The sequence below is a fragment of the Notechis scutatus genome, chromosome 3 (assembly GCF_049901735.1).
Source record: "Notechis scutatus isolate UNSWTSFEM ecotype Mainland chromosome 3, rNotScu1.2, whole genome shotgun sequence".
Taxonomy (NCBI): domain Eukaryota; kingdom Metazoa; phylum Chordata; class Lepidosauria; order Squamata; family Elapidae; genus Notechis; species Notechis scutatus.
Window position 1 is genome coordinate 4,384,830 of NC_142011.1, and position 24,427 is coordinate 4,409,256.

The 24,427-nt window shown below is 44.6% G+C and overlaps 1 long non-coding RNA gene across 1 annotated transcript in view; it reads right to left on the reverse strand.

The window, feature by feature from the left end:
* Positions 1 to 352: 352 nt before the first annotated feature.
* The window catches only part of LOC148131061 (uncharacterized), a 29,032-nt gene continuing 4,957 nt past the window's right edge, over positions 353 to 24,427 (reverse strand). The window contains exons 2-3 of the long non-coding RNA XR_015749090.1: positions 6,231 to 6,314; positions 353 to 938 (exon numbers count right to left, since the gene is read on the reverse strand). This is a non-coding gene — a long non-coding RNA (uncharacterized LOC148131061). The remainder of the gene's footprint in view (positions 939 to 6,230; positions 6,315 to 24,427) is intronic.

A 24,427-nucleotide genomic window follows, 5' to 3' on the forward strand; every position in this document is an offset into this window, starting at 1 on the left:
AGCCACACTCCCACTCCCTGTCAGCTGCTCGGACTCAACCTCCAAATCAGATTACGACAGGGGGCATGAATGACACTGACAAAGTTGCTGTAGGTAGGTCTGCTGGTCCAAGAAGGGGACAAGATCTGGAGGAATAACAGAATAACAGAGAAGGAAGGGACCTTGGAGGTCATCTAGTCCATCCCACCCCCATGCCCATCCAAGCAGGAGACCCTACACCCGTGATGGCAAACCTTTGGCACGCAGACCCCTCTCATTGGGCACACGCCATCGCCAGCTGCTTGTCAGGTTTTCTGCCGTGCTGGCCAGCTGTTCTTCACAAGTGCCAGAGCACCAGAAAAATGCCCCAAAATGGCCCAAAACAGCCAAAAATGACCCAAAACCAGGCTGGTCTTCAGTTTCCCAGATGCTCCAGCACGCACACACGCATGCATGCCCGTGCCTGCACATTCCCAGGGGTGGGATTCAAAAATCCCAGCAACTGGTACGCTGCCTGGTTGCTGGGTGGCCATGGTGGGGTGTGGCCTTCCAGAATTTCCGTGGGGGGGGGTGTTTTTGGCCTTCCCCAGAGCCTCCACGCCGACCCTGCAGCGAAAATAGGCCACGTGGAGACTCCTGGGAGGGGAGGGGCGAAGTGGGCAGGGCCAGCCGGTCGGTTCAAATTCCAGTTAGACGAACCAGATGCAAATGGAACATCCGGTTTGCCCAAACCGGTCCGAACCAGTAGAATCCCACCCCTGAGCGTTCCAGTTTGGACCCGCAGTGCCAAAAAGGTTCGCCATCACTACCTTACACCGTTGCTGACCGATGGCTGTCCTGTCTCTTCTTGAAAGCCTCCAGGGATGAAGCTCCCACAACTTCCGAGGGCAACTTCTGTTCCATGGGTGGATTGTTCTCAGGGTCAGAAAATTCTTCCTTATTTCCAGGTTGAATCTCTCCTTGAGAACAGAATAACAGAGTTGGAAGGGACCTTGGAGGTCATCTAGTCCAACCCCCCGCCCAAGCGGGAGACCCTACACCACTTCTGACAAATGGCAGTCCAATCTCCTCTTGAAAGCCTCCAGGGATGAAGCTCCCACAACTTCCGAGGGCAACTTCTGTTCCATCGGTTGATGGTTCTCGCTGGCAGGAAATTTCTCCTCATTTCTAGGTTGAATCTCTCCTTGATAACAGAATAACAGTGTTGGAAGGGACCTTGGGGGTCATCTAGTCCAACCCCCTGCCCGAGCAGGAGACCCTATGAAATCCACTCTTTCTAGGCTGGGGAATTCTTGAACTGATCCATCCTTGCAGGTTGGAGAATTCTGGGAGTTGAAGTCCACCCATCTTAAAGCTGCTAAGGTTTATTTATTTATTTTTGTCAATCGATTATAAGATAACAGGTGTAAGTATAAACGTAGTTATGAACACACGAAATGGATACCTATAAAAACAAATAAAAAGAAACAATAGGACAGGGACGGTAGGCACGTTGGTGCGCTTATACACGCCCCCTACAAGCCTCTTAGGAAGAGGGTCAATAGTAGACAGTCTAAGGTTAAAGTTTTTGGGGTTTGGGGAAGAAACCACAGAGTCAGGTAGAGTATTCCAGACATTGACCCCTCTGTTACTGAAGTCGTATTTCCTGCAATCAAGTTTGGTGCGGTTAGCCTTGAGTTTGTATCTATTGTTTGCTCTTGTGTTGTTATGGTTGAAGCTGAAGTATTCATTGACAGGTAGGACATTGCAATGTATGATTTTATATACTATATTTAGATCGGACCGAAGGCGGCGTAGTTCTAACTTTTCTAGGTCTAGAATTTCGAGTCTGGCGGCATAAGGTATTCTGCAAAGAATAGAGGAGCGGAGAACTCTTCTTGTAGTTTTTTATTTATTTATTTATTTATTTATTTGTTTTGGTTGAGAAATATTGCCCCAGGGCCTGACTTCCCAAACAGAGCAACCTCCAGATTTCTCAATTTGAATTCTCAGTTACCTCAGCAAAACCCGTTCTGCGAGTTGAAGTCCCCTCATCCAGAGGATGTGTCCACCTAGGAGAAAGCAGGGGAATCCGGATTCAAACCGGACCTGGTTACCCAAATTCTTGGATGGTTCAGCTTGACCTATGAGAATAAGGTAAAGGTAAAGTTTCCCCTCGCACGTACATGCTAGTCGTTTCCGGCTCTAGGGGGGTTTTGGGTGGCAAAAAAATTATAAGACAGGGTCTTATTTTGGGGGAAACAAAGTCCTATTTTTTTCTCCATTTTTCTGCATCTCCGTTCCCTTTTGTGCTGTTTTCAATTTCCATTTATTTATTTATTTTATTTCTGTTCCTTTCTCATTTCTCCTTTCATCGTTTTGGAAATTAGAAAGTCTTGTCCTTGTGGTCCTCGACTTGCAACAGTTCTTTGAGCGACCGTTCAAATTTACGACGTCCCTGGAGAAAAAAGGGACCTGTGGCCGTTTTTCACCCTAAAAGACCCTGGCAAGAACCCCCCCACATGCTCACCTGGTTTCCATTAGGATACTTGACCATTGACTCGTAGTTATGACGGTCGCCCGGGGGTCATGTGATCACCAATTTTGCGACCTTTTGACAAGCAAACTCAATGGACAGAAGCCGGATTCACTTAACAACCGTATGACTGATTTAACGACGGCGGGGATTCACTTAACGGACGTGGCAAGGGAAGTTGTAAAATGGGGCAAAGCTCACTTAGCAAATGTCTCACTTAGCAACGTAAAAATTGGGCTCAGTTGTGGCCGCAAGTCGAGGACTATCTGTATATAGCTCTCGATATCCTATCCCCTTTGCAGCCGCACCCGCAGATTCCTCTGGTCAGCTCTTGCAGATAATTTGAGTGGGCTGGGTGGACTTTTTGCCTTTAAGATAACAACCCCGCTGCTCTCGTAGTTCAGAACGAGAGTGACGAAGGCTGCATTCCTGGAGAGAGAGCAAGGTTGTATCTTCTGGCAGGTGATTCAGCAAGACATCTGGATGCAAATGGGGAATTCACCTACCTTGCAACAAGTGCAGCAAGAAAACAGCCCCCCCAACCTCTCCCCCCCTCCCCCAGGGCCCATCTTTAAGGGGGGGAAGAATTATATATACTCTGTGTTTGTATATTAATCTCTATCTATCTATCTATCTATCTATCTATCTATCTATCTATCATCTCTCTTGCTCGCTTTCTCTCTCTCTCTCTCCCTCTCTCTGTCTCTTTCTTTCTTTCTATCTATCTATCTATCTATCTATCTATCTATCTATCTATCTATCTATCATCTATCTATCTATCTATCTATCTATCTATCTATCTATCTATCTATCTATATCTATCTATCTATCTATCTATGATCTATCTATCATATCTATATCTATCTATCTATCTATCTATCTATCTATCTATCTATCTATCTATCTCATCTATCATCTATTATCTATCTATCTATCTATCTATCTATCTATCTATCTATCTATCTATCTATTTATAAATCCTATCTATCTATCTATCTATCTATCTATCTATCTATCTATCTATCTATCTATCATCTATCTATCTATCTATCAATCTATCTATCTATCTATCTATCTATCTATCTATCTATCTATCTATCATCTATCTATCTATCTATCTATCAATCCTCTCTCTCTCTCTCTCTCTCTCTATCTCTCTCTATCATCTCTCTCTCTCTCTCTCTCTCTATCTATCTATCTATCTCTATCATCTATCATCTATTTATCTATCTATCTATCTATCTATCTATCTATCTATCTATCTATCTATCTATCTATCATCTATCTATCATCTATCTATCTATCTATCTATCTATCTATCTATCTATCTATCTATCTATCTATCCTATCTATCTATCTATCTATCTCTATCTATCTATCTATTTATCTATCTATCTATCTATCTCTATCATCTATCATCTATCATCTATTTATCTATCTATCTATCTCTATCATCTATTTATCTATCTATCTATCTATCTATCTATTTATCCATCTATCTATCTATCTATCTATCTATCTATCTATCTATCATCTATCTATCTATCTATCACTTATCTATCTATCTATCTATCTATCTCTATCATCTATCATCTATTATCTATCTATCTATCTATCTATCTATCTATCTATCTATCTCTATCTATCTATCTATCTATCTATCTATCTATCTATCATCTATCTATCTATCTATCTATCTATCTATCTATCTATCTCTACCATCTATCTATCTCTATCTATCTATCTATCTATCTATCTATCTATCTATCTATCTATCTATCTATCTATCTATCTTTAATATCCATCTATCTATCTATCTATCTATCTATCTATCTATCTATCTATCTATCTATCTATTTAATATCCGTCTATCTATCTATCTATCTATCTATCTATCTATCTATCTATCTATTTAATATCAAGTCTATCTATCTATCTATCTATCTATCTATCTATCTATTTAATATCCGTCTATCTATCTATCTATCTATCTATCTATCTATCTATCTATCATCTATCTATTTATCCCTATTTATCTATCTATCTATCTCTATCTATCTATCTATCTATCTATCTATCTATCTATCTATCTATCTATCTATCTATCTATCTATCTATTTATCTATCTATCTATCTCTATCTATCTATCTATCTATCTATCTATCTATCTATCTATCTATCTATCTCTATCTATCTATCTATCTATCTATCTATCTATCTATCTATCTATCTATCTATCTATCTATCTATCCAGTCACTTTTCTGAAATGGCATAGGATCCCCTGCCTGAGGAGGGGGTTGCCTTAGAAACCCCCCCTCCGATGTCCCTTGCAGGTCATTCTATTCTAACATTCTAATTTTTACAACCTTCTCCTTGATCTTTGTGGCTTCTAAATAAATAAACATTGTTGAAATAGGGACGAAAACCTCAGGTCCACCAAGGGGGACCTTGGACTTTCCCCCTTGCTGCAGGAACGTCCTTGAGGAAGAGGCTGGGGGTGCATGGAATTCCCGGTTTCTTCCCCCCGTTGATAACATCTTGTCTTATCTGGATATTTTCAAGGAGAGCTTAGAAGCAGCTGCCTTGCGTTTCTGACCCTTTGGAGGTTTCGGTGAATACAAAGATGAAAAAGAGTCACAGAATACAAGGAGTCCTTGACTGAAAACCACAACTGAACCCCAACATTTATCCTTCTAAGCGAAACGTGTTGAGTGAGCTTTTGCCCCATTTTATGACTTTTCTTGCCACCATTGTTAAGTGAATCCCTGTAGAGGTTAAGTTAGAATCCTGGGCTTTTAAAATGAATCGGGCTTCCCCACCGACTTTGCTCGCCCAGGATGCTGCATTCGTCATAAATAGGAATCACTTGCCAAGCATCTGAATTTTGATCGCGGGACCCGTGAGGGTGCTACAATGGCCGTAAGCAGGGGTGGGATTCTACCAGTTCGCACCTATTCGCTAGAACCAATTGTTAACCTTCTAAGCAGTTCGGAGAACCGGTTGTTAGAAGAAATTACTGGGCTAATCCTGTAAGGCAGGCAGGAAGGAAACATTCTGGTGTTGCTTACAGAAACTGCCTCTCCGTTAACCCTTATTACGTTCTTGGCAGGACTAGACTTCCTGTCTCAGGAACTTCTCTGGAGTTTTTTTCCCCTCCTTTGCTGGTACTTTGCTTGTGTGGAGTGACCATTCAAAGTTACAATGGCACTGAAAAAAGTGACTTACGACCGTTTTTCACACTTACGACTGTTGCAGCATCCCCACAGTCATGAGAGGCCAGGCGAGGAGATGCGTGCCTCGATGTGAGTGGTTTTGAGTTGGCCACGCCCAGCCAGTCACATGACCACCAAGCCATGTCTACCCTGTCACATGACCACCAAGCCATGTCTACCCAGTCACATGACCACCAAGCCACGCCCATCACCTAAGCCACGCCCACAGAACTGGTTGTTAAAAAATTTGAATCCTACCCCTGGTCGTAAGTGTGAAAAATGGTCATCACTCCCTTTTTTTTCAGTGATTGTAACTTTGAACGATCACTCAATGAACTGTTGTAAGTTCAGGACTATCTATAACAGAGATGAAAGGGGCCTTCTAGTTCGACTCCCTGTTTAAGCCAGAAACCCTATAACTATTCCAGACAAATGGCTGCCCAGTCTCTTTTGGAAAACCTCCAGTGTTCGAGCACCCACAACTTCTAGTGGCAAGCAGTCCCACTGGTTAAACTGTTCTCACTGTCACGAAACTTCTCCTTAGTCCCAAGCTGCTTCTCTCCTTGGTTAGTTTCCATCTATTGCTTCTTGTCCCTGCCTTCGGGGGCTTTGGAGAATAAGCCAGGGGTGAGCTTTAAAAAAAAAAAAAAAAGACGTATCAGGCACATTTTATCACATGTGGTGGACTTGCAATGCTGCAAAAAAAAAATTATTGCTTCTTGTCCTGCCTTCAGGTGCTTTGGAGAATAGCTTGACTCCCTCTTCTCTGGGGCAGCCCCTGAGATATTGGAAGGCTGCTATCCTGTCACCCCTAGTACCTTCTTTTCCTCAAACTAGACTTACCCAGTTCCAGCAACCGTTCTTCAAATGTTTTAGCTTCCCTTAATCTTCTTTGTTGCTCTTCTGTGTACTCTTTCCAGAGTCTCAACATCTTTTTTTACATCATGGCAACCCAAAATTCAGCTTCTGTTCAAACTCACGAAGATTTAAACCAGGGGTGGTGGTTTAACCTCGGCCGTTTTAAGACCCGTGGACCTCAACTCCCAGAATTCTGGGCTGGATTTTAGACTTTCAGGTCGCAGGGGTGGAGATATGTCTTTTGTTTGGGATTCTGCCCTCAAAAATGGAACAGGTGATGGAATGGGGAGGGGAAAGATTTAAAAAGAAAATAGGTTGGGCGAGAAAGCATGTCAAGAGGGCAAAGGTGACTTATGGGGAAAGATAAAGGGAAGAGGAAGCGGTGGGGGGAGAAAAGGTGTAGCAAAGAGCCCCCTGCACAGAATAAAGGACGCAGCACTCAACCAGGTAAGACGTGGGTACATAAAAATAGGTTTCCGTTTACATGAGAGAAATGGCTTTCTATTGATCAGAATTTGCACCAAATCCATCCATGAGGCTTTGTGGGGTGGGGGAGTGGGGAAAATGCCTTCCTCCAAGATCTAGTTTTATATCTAGTTTTGGTTGCCACGATATAAGAAAGATGTGGAGACTGTAGAAAGAGTGCAGAGAAGAGCAACCAAGAGCAACCAAGGGGACCGGAAGCTAAAACATATGAAAAACGGGTGACTCGTTTAATGAAAAGAAGGACTGGGGTGACATGATAGCAGTATTCCAGTATTTGAGGGGGTTGCCCCAAAGAAGAGGGAGTCAAGCTATTCTCCAAAGCACTTGAGGGCAGGACAAGAAGCAAAGGGTGGAAACTAATCAAGGAGAGAAGCAACTTAGAACTAAGGAGACATTTCCCGATAGTTAGAACAATTAATCAGTGGAACAATTGGCCTTCGGGAGTTGTAAATGCTCCAACACTGAGAGTTTTAAAGAAGAGATTGGACAATCATTTGTCTTTAAGTGGTGTAGGGGGTTGGACTAGAAGACCACCAAGGTCCCTGTCAACTCTGTTATTCTGTATCCAAGACATCGTGGTGGGTGCATGACTTCGAAACCCATAGCCGAATCAAGAAGCCACCAAAAATACTCCCACCAACACTGACAAGGCAAGCCCCTTGCCTTGTATATAAAGAAATAGCACACTCCCCTCCCTTCTAGCCCTGATGATGTTACCTAGTTGAGTCATGAAAGGTCTGCAAGAAACCAACCAAGCTCAGAGAGCACCAAGGACCCCACAGTCTTCCTCCTCTTCCTCCTTCTTCTATTCCTCCTCCTCCTCCTCCTCCTCCTCCTCCTCCTCCTCCTCCTCCTCCTCCTCCTCCTCCTAATCTCCCCACTGCCTTCTAGCCAGGATGATGTTACCTAGATGGGTCATGAAAGGTCTGCAAGAAAGCAACCAAGCTCAGAGAGCACCAAGGACCCCACAGTCTTCCTCCTCTTCCTCCTTCTTCTATTCCTCCTCCTCCTCCTCCTCCTCCTCCTCCTCCTCCTCCTCCTCCTCCTCCTCCTCCTCCTCCTCCTCCTCCTCCTAATCTCCCCACTGACTTCTAGCCAGGATGATGTTACCTAGTTGGGTCATGAAAGGTCTGCAAGAAAGCAACCAAGCTCAGAGAGCGCCAAGGACTCCACAGTCTTCCTCCTCTTCCTCCTCCTCCTCCTCCTCTTCCTCCTCCTCCTCCTCCTCCTCCTCCTCCTAATCTCCCCACTGCCTTCTAGCCAGGATGATGTTACCTAGTTGGGTCATGAAAGGTCTGCAAGAAAGCAACCAAGCTCAGAGAGCGCCAAGGACCCCACAGTCTTCCTCCTCTTCCTCCTTCTCCTCTTCCTCTTCCTCCTCCTCCTCTTCCTCCTCCTCCTCCCTAATCTCCCCACTGCCTTCTAGCCAGGATGATGTTACCTAGTTGGGTCATGAAAGGTCTGCAAGAAAGCAACCAAGTCAGACAGCACCAAGGACCCCACACTCCTCCTCTTTCTCTTCCTCTTCCTCCTCCTCTCCTCCTCCTCCTCCTCCTCCTCCTCCTCCTCCTCCTCCTCCTCCTCCTCCTCCTCCTCCTCCTAATCTCCCACTCCCTTCTAGGCCTGATAATGTTACCTAGTTGGGTCATGAAAGGTCTGCAAGAAAGCAACCAAGCTCAGACAGCACCAAGGGCCACACTTCTCCCCCTCCTCCTCCTCCTCCTCCTCCTCCTCCTCCTCCTCCTCCTCCTCCTCCTCCTCCTCCTCCTCCTCATCTCCCCCATGCCCTTCTAGCCCTGATGATGTTACCTAGTTGGGTCATGAAACGTCTGCAAGAAAGCCACCAAGCTCAGAGAGCACCAAGGGCCACACTTCTCCTCCTCTTCCTCCTCTTCCTCCTCCTCATCTCCCCATTCCCTTCTGGCCCTGATGATGTTACCTAGTTGGGTCGTGAAACGTCTCCAAGAAAGCCACCAAGCTCAGAGAGCACCAAGGACCCCACACTTCTCCTCCTCTTCCTCCTCCTCCTCCTCCTCATCTCCTCATTCCCTTCTAGCCCTGATGATGTTACCTAGTTGGGTCGTGAAACGTCTCCAAGAAAGCCACCAAGCTCAGAGAGCCCCCTCCCCAGTTCAACCCTGAGCTACAAACGTTCCCTTCTGCCAGCAATGTGTTTTGCGCCCTAGGACGATCCGTAGGCCCGAAGACCCCAAAGATCGGGGTCTAACCAGGGGCAGAGGTGGGTAGGGGAGGGGGAAAAGATGCTCCAGGCTTGTGATTCAATCTTGGGATGAATTTCAAGGCGCCGAGGAGCACAAAAGATCCGTCCCAGCCATGGCTGGGTGGAGGGTCCCAGGCAGTTTCTCCCCAATGGTTGGGGGCTCTGGAGGGCCAGAGGGGTCGTCAGGAGGCAGACAAAAGGGGGCCATAAATCCATCTAGAAAGGCCTCGCACCTGTCACTGGACCTCCCCCTCCTCCCTTCCCCTCCCCTCCTCCCGCCCTACACGTGCCGCCTGCTGCCCTGTCGACATGACGACGACGCCCCCAGCTTTTCTTTTGTGAGACCCCCCCCCCCACAAATGTCCTAATGATCTAATGTGGCAGCTGAGTTGTCGTGTGTGAGCCCGGCAGCCCCCACCCCAAGATGCCCCAGGGACCTTTGGAGGCTGAAGATGGGAAGGAGAGGGTTGCCCTGCCTCTTCGTCCTCCCCCTCCTCCTCCTCCTCTTCCTCTTTGCAAACCCCACTCCATTCTAGCACTGATGATGTGCACCAGTTGGGTCATGAAACGTCTGCAAGAAAACAGCCAAGCTCAGAAGGCACCAAGGACCCCACAGTCCTCCTCCTCCTCCTCCTCCTCCTCCCTTTTATTCTCCTCGACTCCACAAACCCCACTCCCTTCTAGCACTGATGATGTTACTTAGTTGGGTCACGAAACGTCTGCCAAGTTCAGAGAACACCCAAGGAGCCCATTGTCCTCCTCTTCCTCCTCATCCTCCCTACTCTTCTTATTCTCCTCCCCTCCATAAACCCCACTCCCTTCTAGCCCTGATGATGTTACCTAGTTCGGTCATGAAACGTCTGCAAGAAAGCAACCAAGCTCAGAGCACCAAGGACCCCAACCGTCCTCCTCCTTCTCCCCCTCTTCCTCCTTCTCTCCCAGAAACCTCACTCCCTTCTACCACTGATGATGTTATCTGGTTGGATCATGAAACGTCTGGAAGGAAACCACCAAGCTCAGCAGCAAGGACCTCACAGTCATCCTCCTCCTCCTCCATTCCACACATCCTACCCCCTTCTAGTACTGATGATGTTACCTAGTTGGGTCATGAAAGGTCTGCAAGAAAATCACTAAGCTCAGAGAGCACCAGGGATGTCACAATCTCCTCCTCCTCCTCCTCCTCCTCCTTCCACTTCCTCTTCCTCTTCCTCTTCCTCTTCCTCTCCTTCTCCTTCTCCTTCTCCTCCTCCTCTTCCTCTTCCTCTCCTTCTCCTTCTCCTTCTCCTCCTTCCCCTTCCTCTTCTTCTCTTCCTCCTCCTCTTCCTCCTCCTCTCTGCATCCCCCACTGCCTTCTAGCTCTGATGATGTTACCTAGTCGGGTAATGATACACCTACAAGAAAACAACCAAGTTCATAGAGCAGCAAGAACCCTGCTCCTCCTCCTCCTCCTCCACCTCTTCCTCCAGCCCCACTCCCTTCTTAACACTGATGATGTTACCTAGCTGGGTCACGAAAAGTCTGCAAGAAAACAACCAAGTTCAGACTACATCAAGGCCTGTGCAGAAAGAGAAAGCCAGATAAGCAAGGATTAACACCAGACAAACCATCCAGCAGAACACAGTTTCCTAATCAAGGAAGAAAAGGAAACACACACCCTTCCACCAACACTGCCAGGGCACGCAACTGCATGTGAAAAAGGAGCAAATTCCACACTCCCTCGTGCACATGCTCTGTCTTTGCAATCCAGACGGACAATCATCCCTACAGAATGTGTCTTTTGAGCCAGATTTAAACCCTGGACGTTAAAATGAGGTTTACAGATAATCAGAGTTGGAAGGGACCTTGTAGGTCATCTAGTATAACCCCGCACCCAAGCAGGAGATCCTACACCATTTCTGACAAATGGCAGTCCAGTCTCTTCTTGAAAGCCTCCAGGGATGAAGCTCCCACAACTTCTGAAGGCAACTTTGGTTCCATGAGTTGATTGTTCTCACTGTCGGAAAGTTTCTCCTTATTTCCAGGTTGAATCTCTCCTTGTTCAGTATCCATCCATCCATCCATTTATTTATTTATTTATTTATTTATTTATTTATTTATTTATTTATTTGATTTGATTTGATTTGATTTGATTTGATTTGTCAATCGCTTACAAGATAATAGGAATAAGTATAAACATGAGTAAGAATACAGGAAATAGGTACAAATAAATTGGGACAATAGGACAGGGATGGTAGGCACGATGGTGCACTTATGCACGCCCCTTATAGACCTCGTTAGGAATGGGGTAAGGTCAATAGTGGATAGTTTGAGGTTAAAGAAGTGAGGGTTAGAGGATGTAAGAAGAGTCAAGTAGTGCATTCCAGGCATTGACCATTCTGTTGCTGAAGTCGTACTTTCTGCACACGAGTTTGGAGCGGTTTACATTGAGTTTGTATCTGTTGTGTGCTCTTGTGTTGTTATGGTTGAAGCTGGAGTAGTCATTGACTGGTAGGACATTGCAATAGATAATTTTGTGTATTTTATTCCTTGTCTGGCCTTCAGGTGCTTTAGAAAATAGCTTGACCCCTTCCTCCTCTCTGTGGCAGCCCCTCAAGTATTGGAAGACTGCTCTCCTGTCTCCCCTGGTCCTTCTCTTCCCTAGACTAGCCATGCGCAGTTCCTGCAACCGTTCTTCATATGTTTTAGACCCCAGTCCCCTCATCATCCTGGTTGCTCTTCTCTGCACTTTTTCTAGAGTCTCAGCATCTTTTTTATATCTGGTGACCAAAACTGGATGTAGTACTCTAGGTGTGGTCTTACTAAGGCTTTATAGAGGGGTATTAGTACCTCCCTTGATATTGATTGTATCCTTCTGTTAATGCAACTTAGAATTCAATTAGCTTTTATTGGCTGCCCACCACTCACTGCTGGCTCATATTTAACTGATTGTCCAGCTAATTTCCAGGTTGAATCTCTCCTTGTTCAGTTTCCATCCATTATTCCTTGTCTGGCCTTCAGGTGCTTTGAAGAATAGCTTGACCCCCTCCTCCTCTCTGGGGCAGCCCCTCAAATATTGGAAGATGCTCTCCTGTCTCCCCTGGTCCTTCTCTTCACTAGACTAGCCAGGCCCAGTTCCTGCAACTGTTCTTCATATGTTTTAGCCTCCAGTCCCCTCATCATCCTGGTTGCTCTTCTCTGTACTTTTTCTAGAGTCTCAACATCTTTTTTATACTCTGGTGACCAAAACTGGATGCAGGACTCTAGGGGTGGCCTTACTAAGGCTTCAAAGAGGGATATTTAGTATCTCACTTTTTTGTTGTTGAGCTTTTTGAGTTTTTGAGCTTTGTCTGAGAGGCATCAGCTTGTGGGGTTTACGAGCCCAGATTGCTCACACCCCTTTTTCCCTTCTGATGGTCTAACTCAGTGGTCCCCAACCTTTTTTGTACCACGGACCGGTACAATCCACGGACTGATCCACGGACCGGTACCGGCATCAGCACGCACGACCAAGGCAAGGCGAGCCGAGCGACCGGCCAGCCAGCCATCCCCCGCTTCTCCCCGCCACCTTCAACTCCTCCTTTGTACCTTCTCGCGGTCGATGGGCTTTTCGGGCTCTTTCTTAATCTCCTCCTGAGTAACGCGAGACTCCACCACCATCGGGACGGCTCTTCGTTCGAAGCCGCCCCCCCCTCTTCGACGAAACTAAGGCGCGAGGATTCCTTCAGCACCCAAACGCCGCTTTCCAACAACCGACGACCGCCAAGCTCACCCGGAAGCACTTTCTCAAGCGCCGTCGAAACAAGATGGCGGCGCCCAAGCAAAATTGGCGGCCCGGTACAAAATGATCCACGGACCGGTACCGGTCCGGGCCCCGGTGGTTGGGGACCACTGGTCTAACTCCACTCACTTCTTGTTTTGAGTGGGAACGGACTGCAGAGTCCGGCGTTCTATCCTTCCACCCAGGACACTGGTGGGCAGTGAGGTCACAGTGGACTCCCTCACAGCCACAGGAATCAGGGCCACGAATGGGAGGCCTCTGTGGCAGTGACCAACAAATGGTAGGGCATGTCAAAGGAAGCTTGCTTGTTACAGAGTTGGAAGGGGCCTTGGGGGTCATCTAGCCCAACCCCTTGCTCAAGCAGGAGACCGTATACCATTCTGGACAAATGGCTGTCCATGTGGGGTTCCTTTGTTTTCCAGGAGGGGGCGCTTCCCTTGCACATTCAACCCATGCGCCCATCATGGGGATGCGGAGCACATGCGTGGTGAGGCCAGGTGGGCCTCCATCTGAAGGCAGGGAGGAGGAGGGAGAGGGAACAGGACAAGGGGGAGGAAGAGGAAGAATAGGAGGAGGGGGAAAGGGGGAAGAGGAGGAAGAGAAGGAGGAGGGGAAGAGAGGGAGGAAGTGGAAGGAGGAGAAGGAAGGGACGGAGGTGGAAGAGGGAGAAGGAGGAAGAGGAGGAGGTGGAAGAGGAGGAGGAGGAGGTGGTGGAGGAAGAGGGGGAAGAGGAGGAGGAGGAGGTGGAAGTTGAAGAAGAGGAGGAGGAGGAGGAAGGGACAGAGGAGGAAGAGAAGGAGGTGGAAGAGGAGGAGAAAGAGGAGGAGGTGGAAGTTGAAGAAGAGGAGGAGGAGGAAGGGACAGGAGGAAGAGGAGGAGGTGGAAGAGGAGGAGAAGAAGGAGGAGGAGGAATTGGAAGAAGAGGAGGAGGAGGAGGAAGGGACAGAGGAGGAAGAGGAGGAGGTGGAAGAGGAGGAGGAGGAGGAGGTAGAAGTGGAAGAAGAGGAGGAGGAGGAGGAAGAGGAGGAAGAAGAGGAAGAGGAGGAAGAGGAGGAGGAGGAGGAATTGGAAGAAGAGGAGGAAGAGGAGGAAGGGACAGAGGAGGAAGAGGAGGAGGTGGAAGAGGAGGAGAAGGAGGAAGAGGAGGAATTGGAAGAAGAGGAGAAGGAGGAGGAAGAGGAGGAAGAGGAGGAGGAGGAAGGGACAGGAGGAAGAGGAGGAGGTGGAAGAGGAGGAGAAGAAGGAGGAGGAGGAATTGGAAGAAGAGGAGGAGGAGGAGGAAGGGACAGAGGAGGAAGAGGAAGAGGTGGAAGAGGAGGAGGAGGAGGTAGAAGTGGAAGAAGAGAGAGAAGGAGGAGGAAGAGGAGGAAGAAGAGGAAGAGGGAGGAAGAGGAGGAGGAGGAGGAATTGGAAGAAGAGGAGGAAGAGGAGGAAGGGACAGAGGAGGGAGAGGAGGAGGTGGAAGAGGAGGAGGAGGAATTGGAAGAAGAGGAGGAAGAGGAGGAAGGGACAGAGGAGGAAGAGGAGGAATTGGAAGAAGAGGAGAAGGAGGAGGAAGAGGAGGAAGAGGAGGAGGAGGAAGGGACAGGAGGAAGAGGAGGAGGTGGAAGAGGAGGAGAAGAAGGAGGAGGAGGAATTGGAAGAAGAGGAGGAGGAGGAGGAAGGGACAGAGGAGGAAGAGGAGGAGGTGGAAGAGGAGGAGGAGGAGGTAGAAGTGGAAGAAGAGGAGAAGGAGGAGGAAGAGGAGGAAGAAGAGGAGGAAGAGGAGGAGGAGGAGGAATTGGAAGAAGAGGAGGAAGGGACAGAGGAGGAAGAGGAGGAGGTGGAAGAGGAGGAATTGGAAGAAGAGGAGAAGGAGGAGGAAGAGGAGGAGGAGGAGGAAGGGGAGGAGGTGGAAGAGGAGGAGAAGGAGGAGGAGGTGGAAGAAGAGGAGGAAGAGGAGAAGGTAGAAGAAGAGGAAGAGGAGGAAGTGGAAGAGGAGGAGAAGGAGGAGGAGGTGGAATTGGAAGAAGAGGAGGAGGAAGGAACAGAGGAGGAAGAGGAGGAAGAGGAGGGGGGAGGAAGAAGAGGCCCGGGGTCTCTCTCCTTCCCATCCTCAGCCTCCAAAGGTCCCTGGGGCATCCTCGGGGTGGGGTGGGGGCGCTGGTGGGCTCACATCTGCTCAGTGTCCGGGGAAGGCAAAGGGGAGCCGGCAGGTGCCCCTCCCAGCCCAGCCCCATCAGCCAGACATTTGGGAGGGTCACACAAAAGGAAGGCTGGGGGGGGGAAGTCCTGCTGATCCGGGCAGGCAGGGCAGGCAGGCGGCACGTGTTGGGGGTAGGGGAGGGGGGAAGTCCAGCGACGGCTGCAAGGCCTTTCCAGCTGGATTCAGATGCCCCCTTTTGTCTGCTTTCCGCCCCCCCCTCAGGCTCCAACCATTGGGGGGAAACGGCCTGGGACCCACCCCTCTGCCCTGTCTGGGACCCTTCGACCTTGATTGTTCCTCTCCGGATGGAGCCACAGGCTTGGAGCCTCTGTCTCCTTGATTCTGCCCCCCTGCCCCCCCCCCCCACACCCCTCGGTCCCTGCCTACACCCCCATGTTTGGGGGGTGCTTCCACCTTCAGGCTACGGATAGAAGGGAACGTTTGTGGTTCAGGGTTGAACTGGGGGGAGAAGTCCTTAGTCCTCTTTGTAGTTTTCTTAGTCCTTAGTCCTCTTTGTTTTCATGACCCTACTAGGTAACATTGAAGTCCTTAGTCCTCTTTGTTGTCCTTAGAAGTCCTTAGTCCTCTTTGTTTTCATGACCCTACTAGGTAACATTGGCAGTGCTGGAAGGGAGGGAGGAGGAGGAGGGAGGGGGAAGGTGGCGAAGGGAGGTGGAGGGAGGAGAAGTAGGGGGTAGAGGAAGGAGGTGGAGGAAGAGGAAGAGGAGGAGGGGAAGAAGAGGAGGAGGAGGAAGAGGGAGGAGAAGGAGGAGGAAAAGAGGGGAGGAGGAGGGGGAAGGGAAGATGAGGAAGGGGAGGAGGGGAAGAAGAGGAGGAGGAGGAAGAGGGGAAGAGGAGGAGGAAGAGGGGAAGAAGAGGAAGAGGAGGAAAAGGGAGGAGGAGGAGGAAAAAGAGGGGAGGAGGAGTGGGAAGGGGAGGGGAGGAGGGGGAGGAGGGGAAGAAGAGGAGGAGGAAGAGGAAGAGGGGAACAGGAGGAGGAAGAGGGAGGAGGAGGAGGAGGAAAAGAGGGGAGGAGGAGGGGGAAGGGAAGAGGAGGAAGGGGAGGAGGGAAGGAGGAGGAGGAGGAGGAAGAGGGGAAGAAGAGGAAGAGGAGGAGAAAGGGGAAGAGGAGGTGAAGGGAGGAGGGAGGAGGAGGAAGAGGAGGATAAAAGGAGGCAGGAGGTGGAGGGGGAGGAAGAAGGAGGAAGAATCTGTATCCTTCCCAGCTGGCTTTTGAGAAGCAGAGTCAATGTGGAAAGCCCGATCCACTTAACGATCAAATGATTCATTTAATAACTGCAGTAATCCGCTTAACAACAGAGGCAAGAAAGCTCATAAGTTAAGGACTACCTGTAGCTTAGAAGAGTGTTTTCCTAACCTTGGCTGCTTGCTGGCTGGGGAATTCTGGGAGTTGAAGTCCCAGAATTGAAAAACGCTGCTTTAGAAGATGGAAAGAGGTAAAACAGAGAAAGGTCAGATATTTGGAGGGTGCTGAGTAGGACGTAGTTTGAGAGTCCATCCCAGTTGGGCTTAGGGGGACAAGGAGAAGATTGGAAATCTGAGCTGCAAAGAAAGAATTTTGTCCCTGGTAACTCAGGATTTTGCAGCCCAAAGCTGGCTGCCCTGTAAGAACGTCTTCCACAATGGCCACTGGTCATATAGTGGGACTATCAAAGGCATTCGACAAAGTAGACCACAACCTTCTTCTTGGGAAGCTAGAAAAAAGTGGAATAGATAGCACCACCACTAGATGGACTTGCAACAGGCTGGCAAACTGTACTCAACGAGTAGTCCTTAATGGGTCTAAGTCTACATGGAGGGAAGGAAGCAGTGGGGTGCCACAAGGTTCCGTCTTAGGCCCAGGACTCTTCAATATCTTCATTAATGACTTGGAAACTTTCCAAATTTGCAGATGATACTAAGCTGGCAGGAATAGCTAACACCCAAAAAGATCTGCTCAAGAACCAGATGGACCTTGACAGACTAGAATACTAGGCCCTATCCAACAAAATCAAATTCAATGTAGAGAAAAGTAAAGTCCTACACTTAGGCAAGAAAAACCCAAAGGACACATATAGACTGGGTGAAACCAGGCTCAATAGCAGGAACTGTGAGAGGGATCTTGGAGTCTTAGTGGACAACCAGCTAAATAGGAGCCAGCCATGTGCAGCAGCAGCCAAAAAAGCTAATGCAATCTTAAATTGCATTAACAGAGGGATACAATCGAGATCAAGGGAGGTACTAATACCCCTCTATAAAGCCTTAGTAAGACCACACCTAGAGTACTACATCCAGTTTTGGTCACCAGATATAAAAAAGATGTTGAGACTCTAGAAAAAGTACAGAGAAGAGCAACCAGGATGATGAGGGGACTGGAGACTAAAACATACAATGAACGGTTGCAGGAACTAGGCCTGTCTAGTCTAGTGAAGAGAAGGACCACGGGAGACAGGAGAGCATCTTCCAATATTTGAGGGGCTGCCCCAGAGAGGAGGAAGGGGTCAAGCTATTTTCTAAAGACAAGGAATAATAATGGATGGAAACTGAACAAGGAGAGATTCAACCTGGAAATAAGGAGAAACTTTCCGACAGTGAGAACAATCCACCCATGGAACAGAAGTTGCCTTTGGAAGTTGTGGGAGCTTCATCCCTGGAAGCTTTCAAGAAGAGATTGGACTGCCCTTTGTCAGAAATGGTGTAGGGCCTCCTGCTTGGGAGGGGGCTGGACTAGATGACCTACAAGATCCCTTCCAACTCTGTTAATCTGTAATCTAATCAGTTACCAGCTGACGAGCGGAATCTTGGTTTAATGAATCTCTTAGTAAGATTTTCCCCCTGCAACTAGAAGTACTTGGTATAGACACTAGGTGGCAACATGGCTCAATTTATAAATTTACTATTTGGTTATCTGGATGCGAAAGGAATTCGAAAGCTCTGGTTAAATCCCAAAGAAGCATCCATACCATTGGAAACTTTAAACTAATTCGGTCTTAATTACTTAGTATTAATACAGGTGGCCTTCAACTTACAACTTAGTTTCACCTATTGACCATTTAAAGTTACAACGGCGCTAAGAGAAGCAACTTACAACCGGTCCTCACATTTACGACTGTTGTAGCACGGAATCAAAATCTGGACACTTGACACCTGTTTGCATTTACAAATTTACACGCAAAGGCCTTTTGCCAGCTTCCCAACTGGCTTCCGACATGCAGAGTCGATGGGGGAGGGAGACAGATTTTACTTAATGGCTACATGCTTCACAATGATTTCACTTAACGACTGTGGCAAAAATGGTTGTAAAATGGGGCCAGCCTCACTTAGAAACTGCTTTGCTTAGCAACAGAATATCTGGGCTCAATTGTCGTCATAAATTGAGGACTACCTGTATATATATTGGACTAGAAGATCTATCTATCTACCATCTGTCTGTCTGTGTTGGCCTATATCTATAACTATATCTACCTACCATCTATCTGTCTCTATCTACGGTATCTATCTATATCTAACTATCTCTATCTATCTATCTATCTATCTATCTATCTATCTATCTATCTATCTCTATATCTATATCTATCTATCTATCTATCTATCTATCTATCTATCTATATCTATCTATAATTATATCTATCCATCTACCATCTATCTGTCTCTATCTATGGTATCTCTCTCTCTCTCTCTCTCTCTCTCCCTCTCTCTCTTCCTCTCCCTCTCCCTCTCCCTCTCTCTCTCTCTCTATCCATCTATCATCTATCTATCTGTCTATCTATATCTATAATTATATCTATCTACTTACCATCTATCTGTCCCTATCTATGGTATCTAACTATCTCTATATCTATCTATCTATCTATCTATCTATCTATCTATCTATCTATCTATCTATCTACCATTTGTCTATCTGTCTGCCTATCTATCTAATTTCTATCTATCTTATCTATCTATCTATCTATCTATCTATCTATCTATCTATCTATCTATCTATCTATCTATCTATCTACCTACCTATCTACCTACCTACCTACCTACCTATCTACCATCTATCTGTCTCTATCTATCGTACCTATCTCTATCTCTATATCTATCTACCATTTGTCTGCCTGCCTGCCTATCTATCTCTATCTCTATCTATCTATCATCTATCTATCTATCTATCTATCTATCTATATCTATATCTATATCTATATCTATATCTATATCTATATCTATATCTATCTGTCTATCTATCTCTATCTCTATCTCTATCTCTATCTATCTATCTATCTATCTATGTCTATATCTATATCTATATCTATATCATCTATATCTATATCTATATCTATATCTATATCTATATCTATATCTATATCTATCTATCTATCTATCTATCTATCTATCTATCTATCTATCTATGTCTATATCTATATCTATATCTATATCTATATCTATATCTATATCATCTATATCTATATCTATATCTATATATCTATATCTATATCTATATCTATATCTATATCTATATCTATATCTATATCTATATCTGTCTGTCTATCTGTCTATCTGTCTATATCTCTATCTCTATCTCTATCTCTATCTCTATCTCTATCTATCTATCTATCATCTATCTATCTATCTATCTATCTATCTATCTATCATCTATCTCTATATATCTATATCTATATCTATATCTATATCTATATCTATATCTATTTATCTATTTATCTATATATCTATATCTAATATATCTATATATCTATTATATCTCTTTATAGATATCTATAGATATCTATTGGAAGAGAGACTAGAAGATACATACATGCATATACATATATGTACGTATGTATGTATGTATGTATGTACGTATATGTATATGTCGATGCCTATGCATATGCAAGAAAGAATCAGAATAGAGCTGGAAGGGACCCCCCTGCCGCTCTTCTTTTTTTTTTTTTTTAAACAAGTTTTATTAATTTTTAAAACACACAAATTATCATTATTCATTACATGTTTAAACCTTTTTTCATTGTAAATTTAACAAGTCAGATAAATTATGATTCTGTTTTAAACCATTTCCATATAACATACCAAAACCTCTCATTCAATTTCTCTTTACTTCTCTTTACTCTTATTCCATATCATTATTATTATTTCATCTATTTCTTTCTGACTTAGTTACCATTATTCTCATTCTATATTTCTACAAGTTTTTACTAATTCTCCCCCAAAAAACATATACACACAACACACAAAACATAAAAAAATCTTTTGGAAAGTAACTTGGACCCAGGTGTCTCTCTCTTCATGGACTTCAATTATATTCATGCTCATCTTACATATCATTACTTATTTTATTTACCATTCTAAGCCTTCTATATTAACTTCTCCACATATTTCACCCTTCTTAATTCTATCTTAATTAATCATCTTAGTTTGAATCATTATATTTGTATCTTTTGTCCATTTTTATCATCCCTTTGTCTCATTCCTTATAAAAAAGAAGAAAATAAGTTTCTCCTGAAATCATTAATCAGAGTATGATGCCTTTCTATCTCCCCCTAAGTTAGTTAAATTAATCTTTAAAATAATATCCAATACCCAATCCGATTTTGCTTGGTACATTCTATCTAACTAATACATCCAAAATAATTAAGTACATAATTAGACAATAAATCCAAATATTAAAAAAAGATACTATAATAAAAATTTTATAATAACATCAATACCATAATCTTATTAAACTCTTTAATTAAAACAGTATTCTAAACCTCCCTATTATTAAATTTTAAAGCCAATCATTTTTAAACATTTTAACATTTTAATCTCTTATCAACTCTTAAACCATTACAATACTACCATCTCATCTTATGTACCTTGCAAAATCTTTTTTAAAAAAAAAATTATACTTTATCCATTATCCATAAAAATTTCTTTTTCCATTTAATTTCAAAACATTGTAGCTTTTCTCCACCTTTTCCCTTTCTTTCTTCTCCCAACAAACCTTTCTACCCCCTTCTTCTAACCTCTGCCTTACCGGCTTCCCTTCTCTGTCGTATTCCTTTTCCCTTTTGTTTACTATCATCATATTGGTTTTGCACCTTATTTTTCCCTTTCTTAAATGTTTTTTTTAGATCTTAAGTCCTTTAGTTTTCTTCTTTTCTCTCTTCCTTCTTTCTTGATCAAGTTCTGAGATTCATTAAAATGGCTCCTTCCTTTCTTTCTTGTTCCTCTGCTGTCTTCATCTGTTGTAATGTTTGTTGATAGTTAGTAAGCGCCATTTCTAAAAAAGGAAAGCTTCTTCCACACCATCTTTACCATTTTTTTGCTTGTTCATATTCTTTTCTTAGTTCCTCAACAGAAAGAGCCATTATAAATCTTTTCTTTTCTTTTCCCCTTCTTTCTTCTTACAACAACCAAAATATTCAAAAGAAAATAAAAAAATAAAACAGTCCCAAAGTTATCAGTCAGTCCAAACCAAGGCAGAGTTCTCACTTTCTCCTTCTGGGGTAATATCAATCAAAGAGAAAGAAAGTCCAAATCTGTTTAAAATCTTATTGCAATATCTTCTAGTCTTCAAATCCTTAAGGCATCTGCTCCAACAAAGTCTTAGCATACAAATATTTTCTTTTAATCCTCTCTCTTCCCACTCATCGCTTAAAACCAATTTTCACCTAAAAAAAATAGGTTTCTTAATATCCAGTTATTTATTCCGTAGGAAAAGAGGGAAAGCTATCCTTTCAGCACCATCAAACAGCCGCTTTTTCCTCTTCTGGCAGGTATTATTCAGAAAGTCATACTTTTCAGGAATTTTATTAAATATGTCTTAGAGTCCTAGGAGCCAAGAAAAACTTTCTCCTCTCAAGCACTTTCTCCACTTCCTCCTGCGCATTCTTACCCGGCTGCCAGCTTCTTTGTGGCGGCCATTACGGACCGCCGCTGCACGTCCTGGGAAAGGGGTTCTACCGGCCGGGGGGGGTCTGCAACACCCCAAACCCCTCTCCGGATCCCCTACCTTCAGCTGCCCCTGCAGGGCAGCCTAGCTCCATACCCGTCTGGGTCGGAGCCCCAGAAGCGGCTAGCGCGCCCCCTGCCGCTCTTCTTGTCCAACCCTCTGCTCAAGCAGGAATTCCTATATTATTTCAGGCAAGTGGCTGTCCTGTCTCTTCTTAAAAATCTTCCAGTGTTGGAGCATTTACAACATCTGGTGGCAAGCTGTTCCACTGGTTAATTGTCCTCACTGTCGGAAAGTTTCTCCTGAATTCCAGGTTGCTTCTACTCATTGATGCATTTCCATCCGTTGCTTCTTGCCCTGCCTTTAGGTGCTTTGGAAAATAAGTGGACCCCCTCTTCTTTGGGGCAGCCCCACAAATAATCAAAGAATCATGATGTGTGAATTCGAAGGAACTTTAGAGGTCAACTAGTCCAACCCCTTGTTTTCTGCAGAAATCCATATTATTTCTGACAGGTGGCCAGGCCACTTCCCTTTGGGAAAGTGTGACAGTGGGCCTCTCTTCTTCTATCAGGGTGTTTGTAATTCCATCCTGTACGCCTCTCTCTGACCTTACTTGTGCAATCTTAGGGACTGGGAAGTTGTGCTTGGAAAAGGGAGAGATGGAGTCAAGATTATGATAAGGCCAAAATAGAAGAATGATTTCTTTGCGCTGTTGCACTATTCTTGTTTATTCTATGTGGTTTATTGGAACTTTAATCACTGGGGTCAAAGTAGAAGAGACTCTGACCCTTCTTGCACTATCAGCAAACAGGTTTGCCGATTCAAAAGGAACCAGGAAATGCTGGAATGTTAAGTGGAAAGGGCTGGAGGAAGGGAGGGAAGGAGAGAGGAAGGAAGAAAAGAAGTAAGATTTTGAAGAGAAAGGAAAGGAGAAACAAAAGGAAATAGACAAGAAAGAAAGGAAAGGGAAAGGAAAGGAAAAGAAAGGAAATAGAGAAGAAAGGAAAGGAAAGGAGGAGGAAAGGAAATGAAAGAGAAAAGAAAGGAAAGGAAAGAGAAAGGAAAGGAAAGGAAAAACAAAAGAAAATAGAGAAGAAAGGAAAAGAAAGAGGAAAGGAAAGAAAAAGAAAAGAAAAACAAAAGGAAATAGAGAAGAAGGAAATGGAAGAAAAAGGAAGGAAAGGAAATAGAGAAGAAAGTAAAGTAAAGGAAATAGAGAAGAAAAGCAGGAAAGGAAAGGAAAAGGAAGGAAAGGAAAGAGGAAAGGAAATAGAGAAGAAAAGGAAGGAAAGGAAAGGAAAAAGGAAGGAAAGGAAAGAGGAGAGGAAAGGAAATAGAGAAGAAAAGGAAGGAAAGGAAAGAGGAAAGGAAATAGAGAAGAAAAGGAAGGAAAGGAAAGGAAAAAGGAAGTAAAGGAAAGAGGAAAGGAAAGGAAATAGAGAAGAAAAGGAAGGAAAGGAAAGGAAAAGAAAAGAAAATAGAGAAGGAATCTCTATGAAGGAAAGGAAATAGAGAAGGAAAGGAAAGAGGAAGAAAGGAAAGGAGGAGGAAAGGAAAGGTAGAAAAGAAAGGAAGAAAGAGAAAGGAAAAATAAAAGGAAAGAGAAGAAAAGAAAAGAAAGAGGAAAGGAAAGGAAAAACAAAAGGAAATAGAGAAGAAAAGAAAAGAAAGAGGAAAGGAAAGAAAAAGAAAGGAAAAACAAAAGGAAATAGAGAAGAAAAGAAAGGAAAAGGAAGGAAAGAGACGAAAGGAAAGGAAGTAGAGAAGGAAAGGAAGGAAAGGAAAACAAAAGTGATGAAGAAAATGAAAGGAAAAGGAAGGAAAGTAAAGGAAATAGAGAAGAAAAGGAAAGGAAAGGAAAAGGAAGGAAAGGAAAGAGAGGAAAGGAAAGGAAATAGAGAAGAAAAGGAAGGAAAGGAAAGGAAAGGAAAAGAAAATAGAGAAGGAATCTCTATGAAGGAAAGGAAAGGAAAAGGAAGGAAAGGAAATAGAGAAGGAAAGGAAAGAGGAAGAATGGAAAGGAGGAGGAAAGGAAAGGAAGAAAAGAAAGGAAGAAAGAGAAAGGAAAGGAAAAATAAAAGGAAATAGAGAAGAAAAGAAAAGAAAGAGGAAAGGAAAGAAAAAGAAAGGAAAAACAAAAGGAAATAGAGAAGAAAAGAAAGGAAAAGGAAAGGAAAGGAAGTAGAGAAGGAAAGGAAGGAAAGGAAAACGAAAGTGACGAAGAAAATGAAAGGAAAAGGAAGGAAAGTAAAGGAATTAGAGGAAAAAAGGAAAGGAAAGAGGAA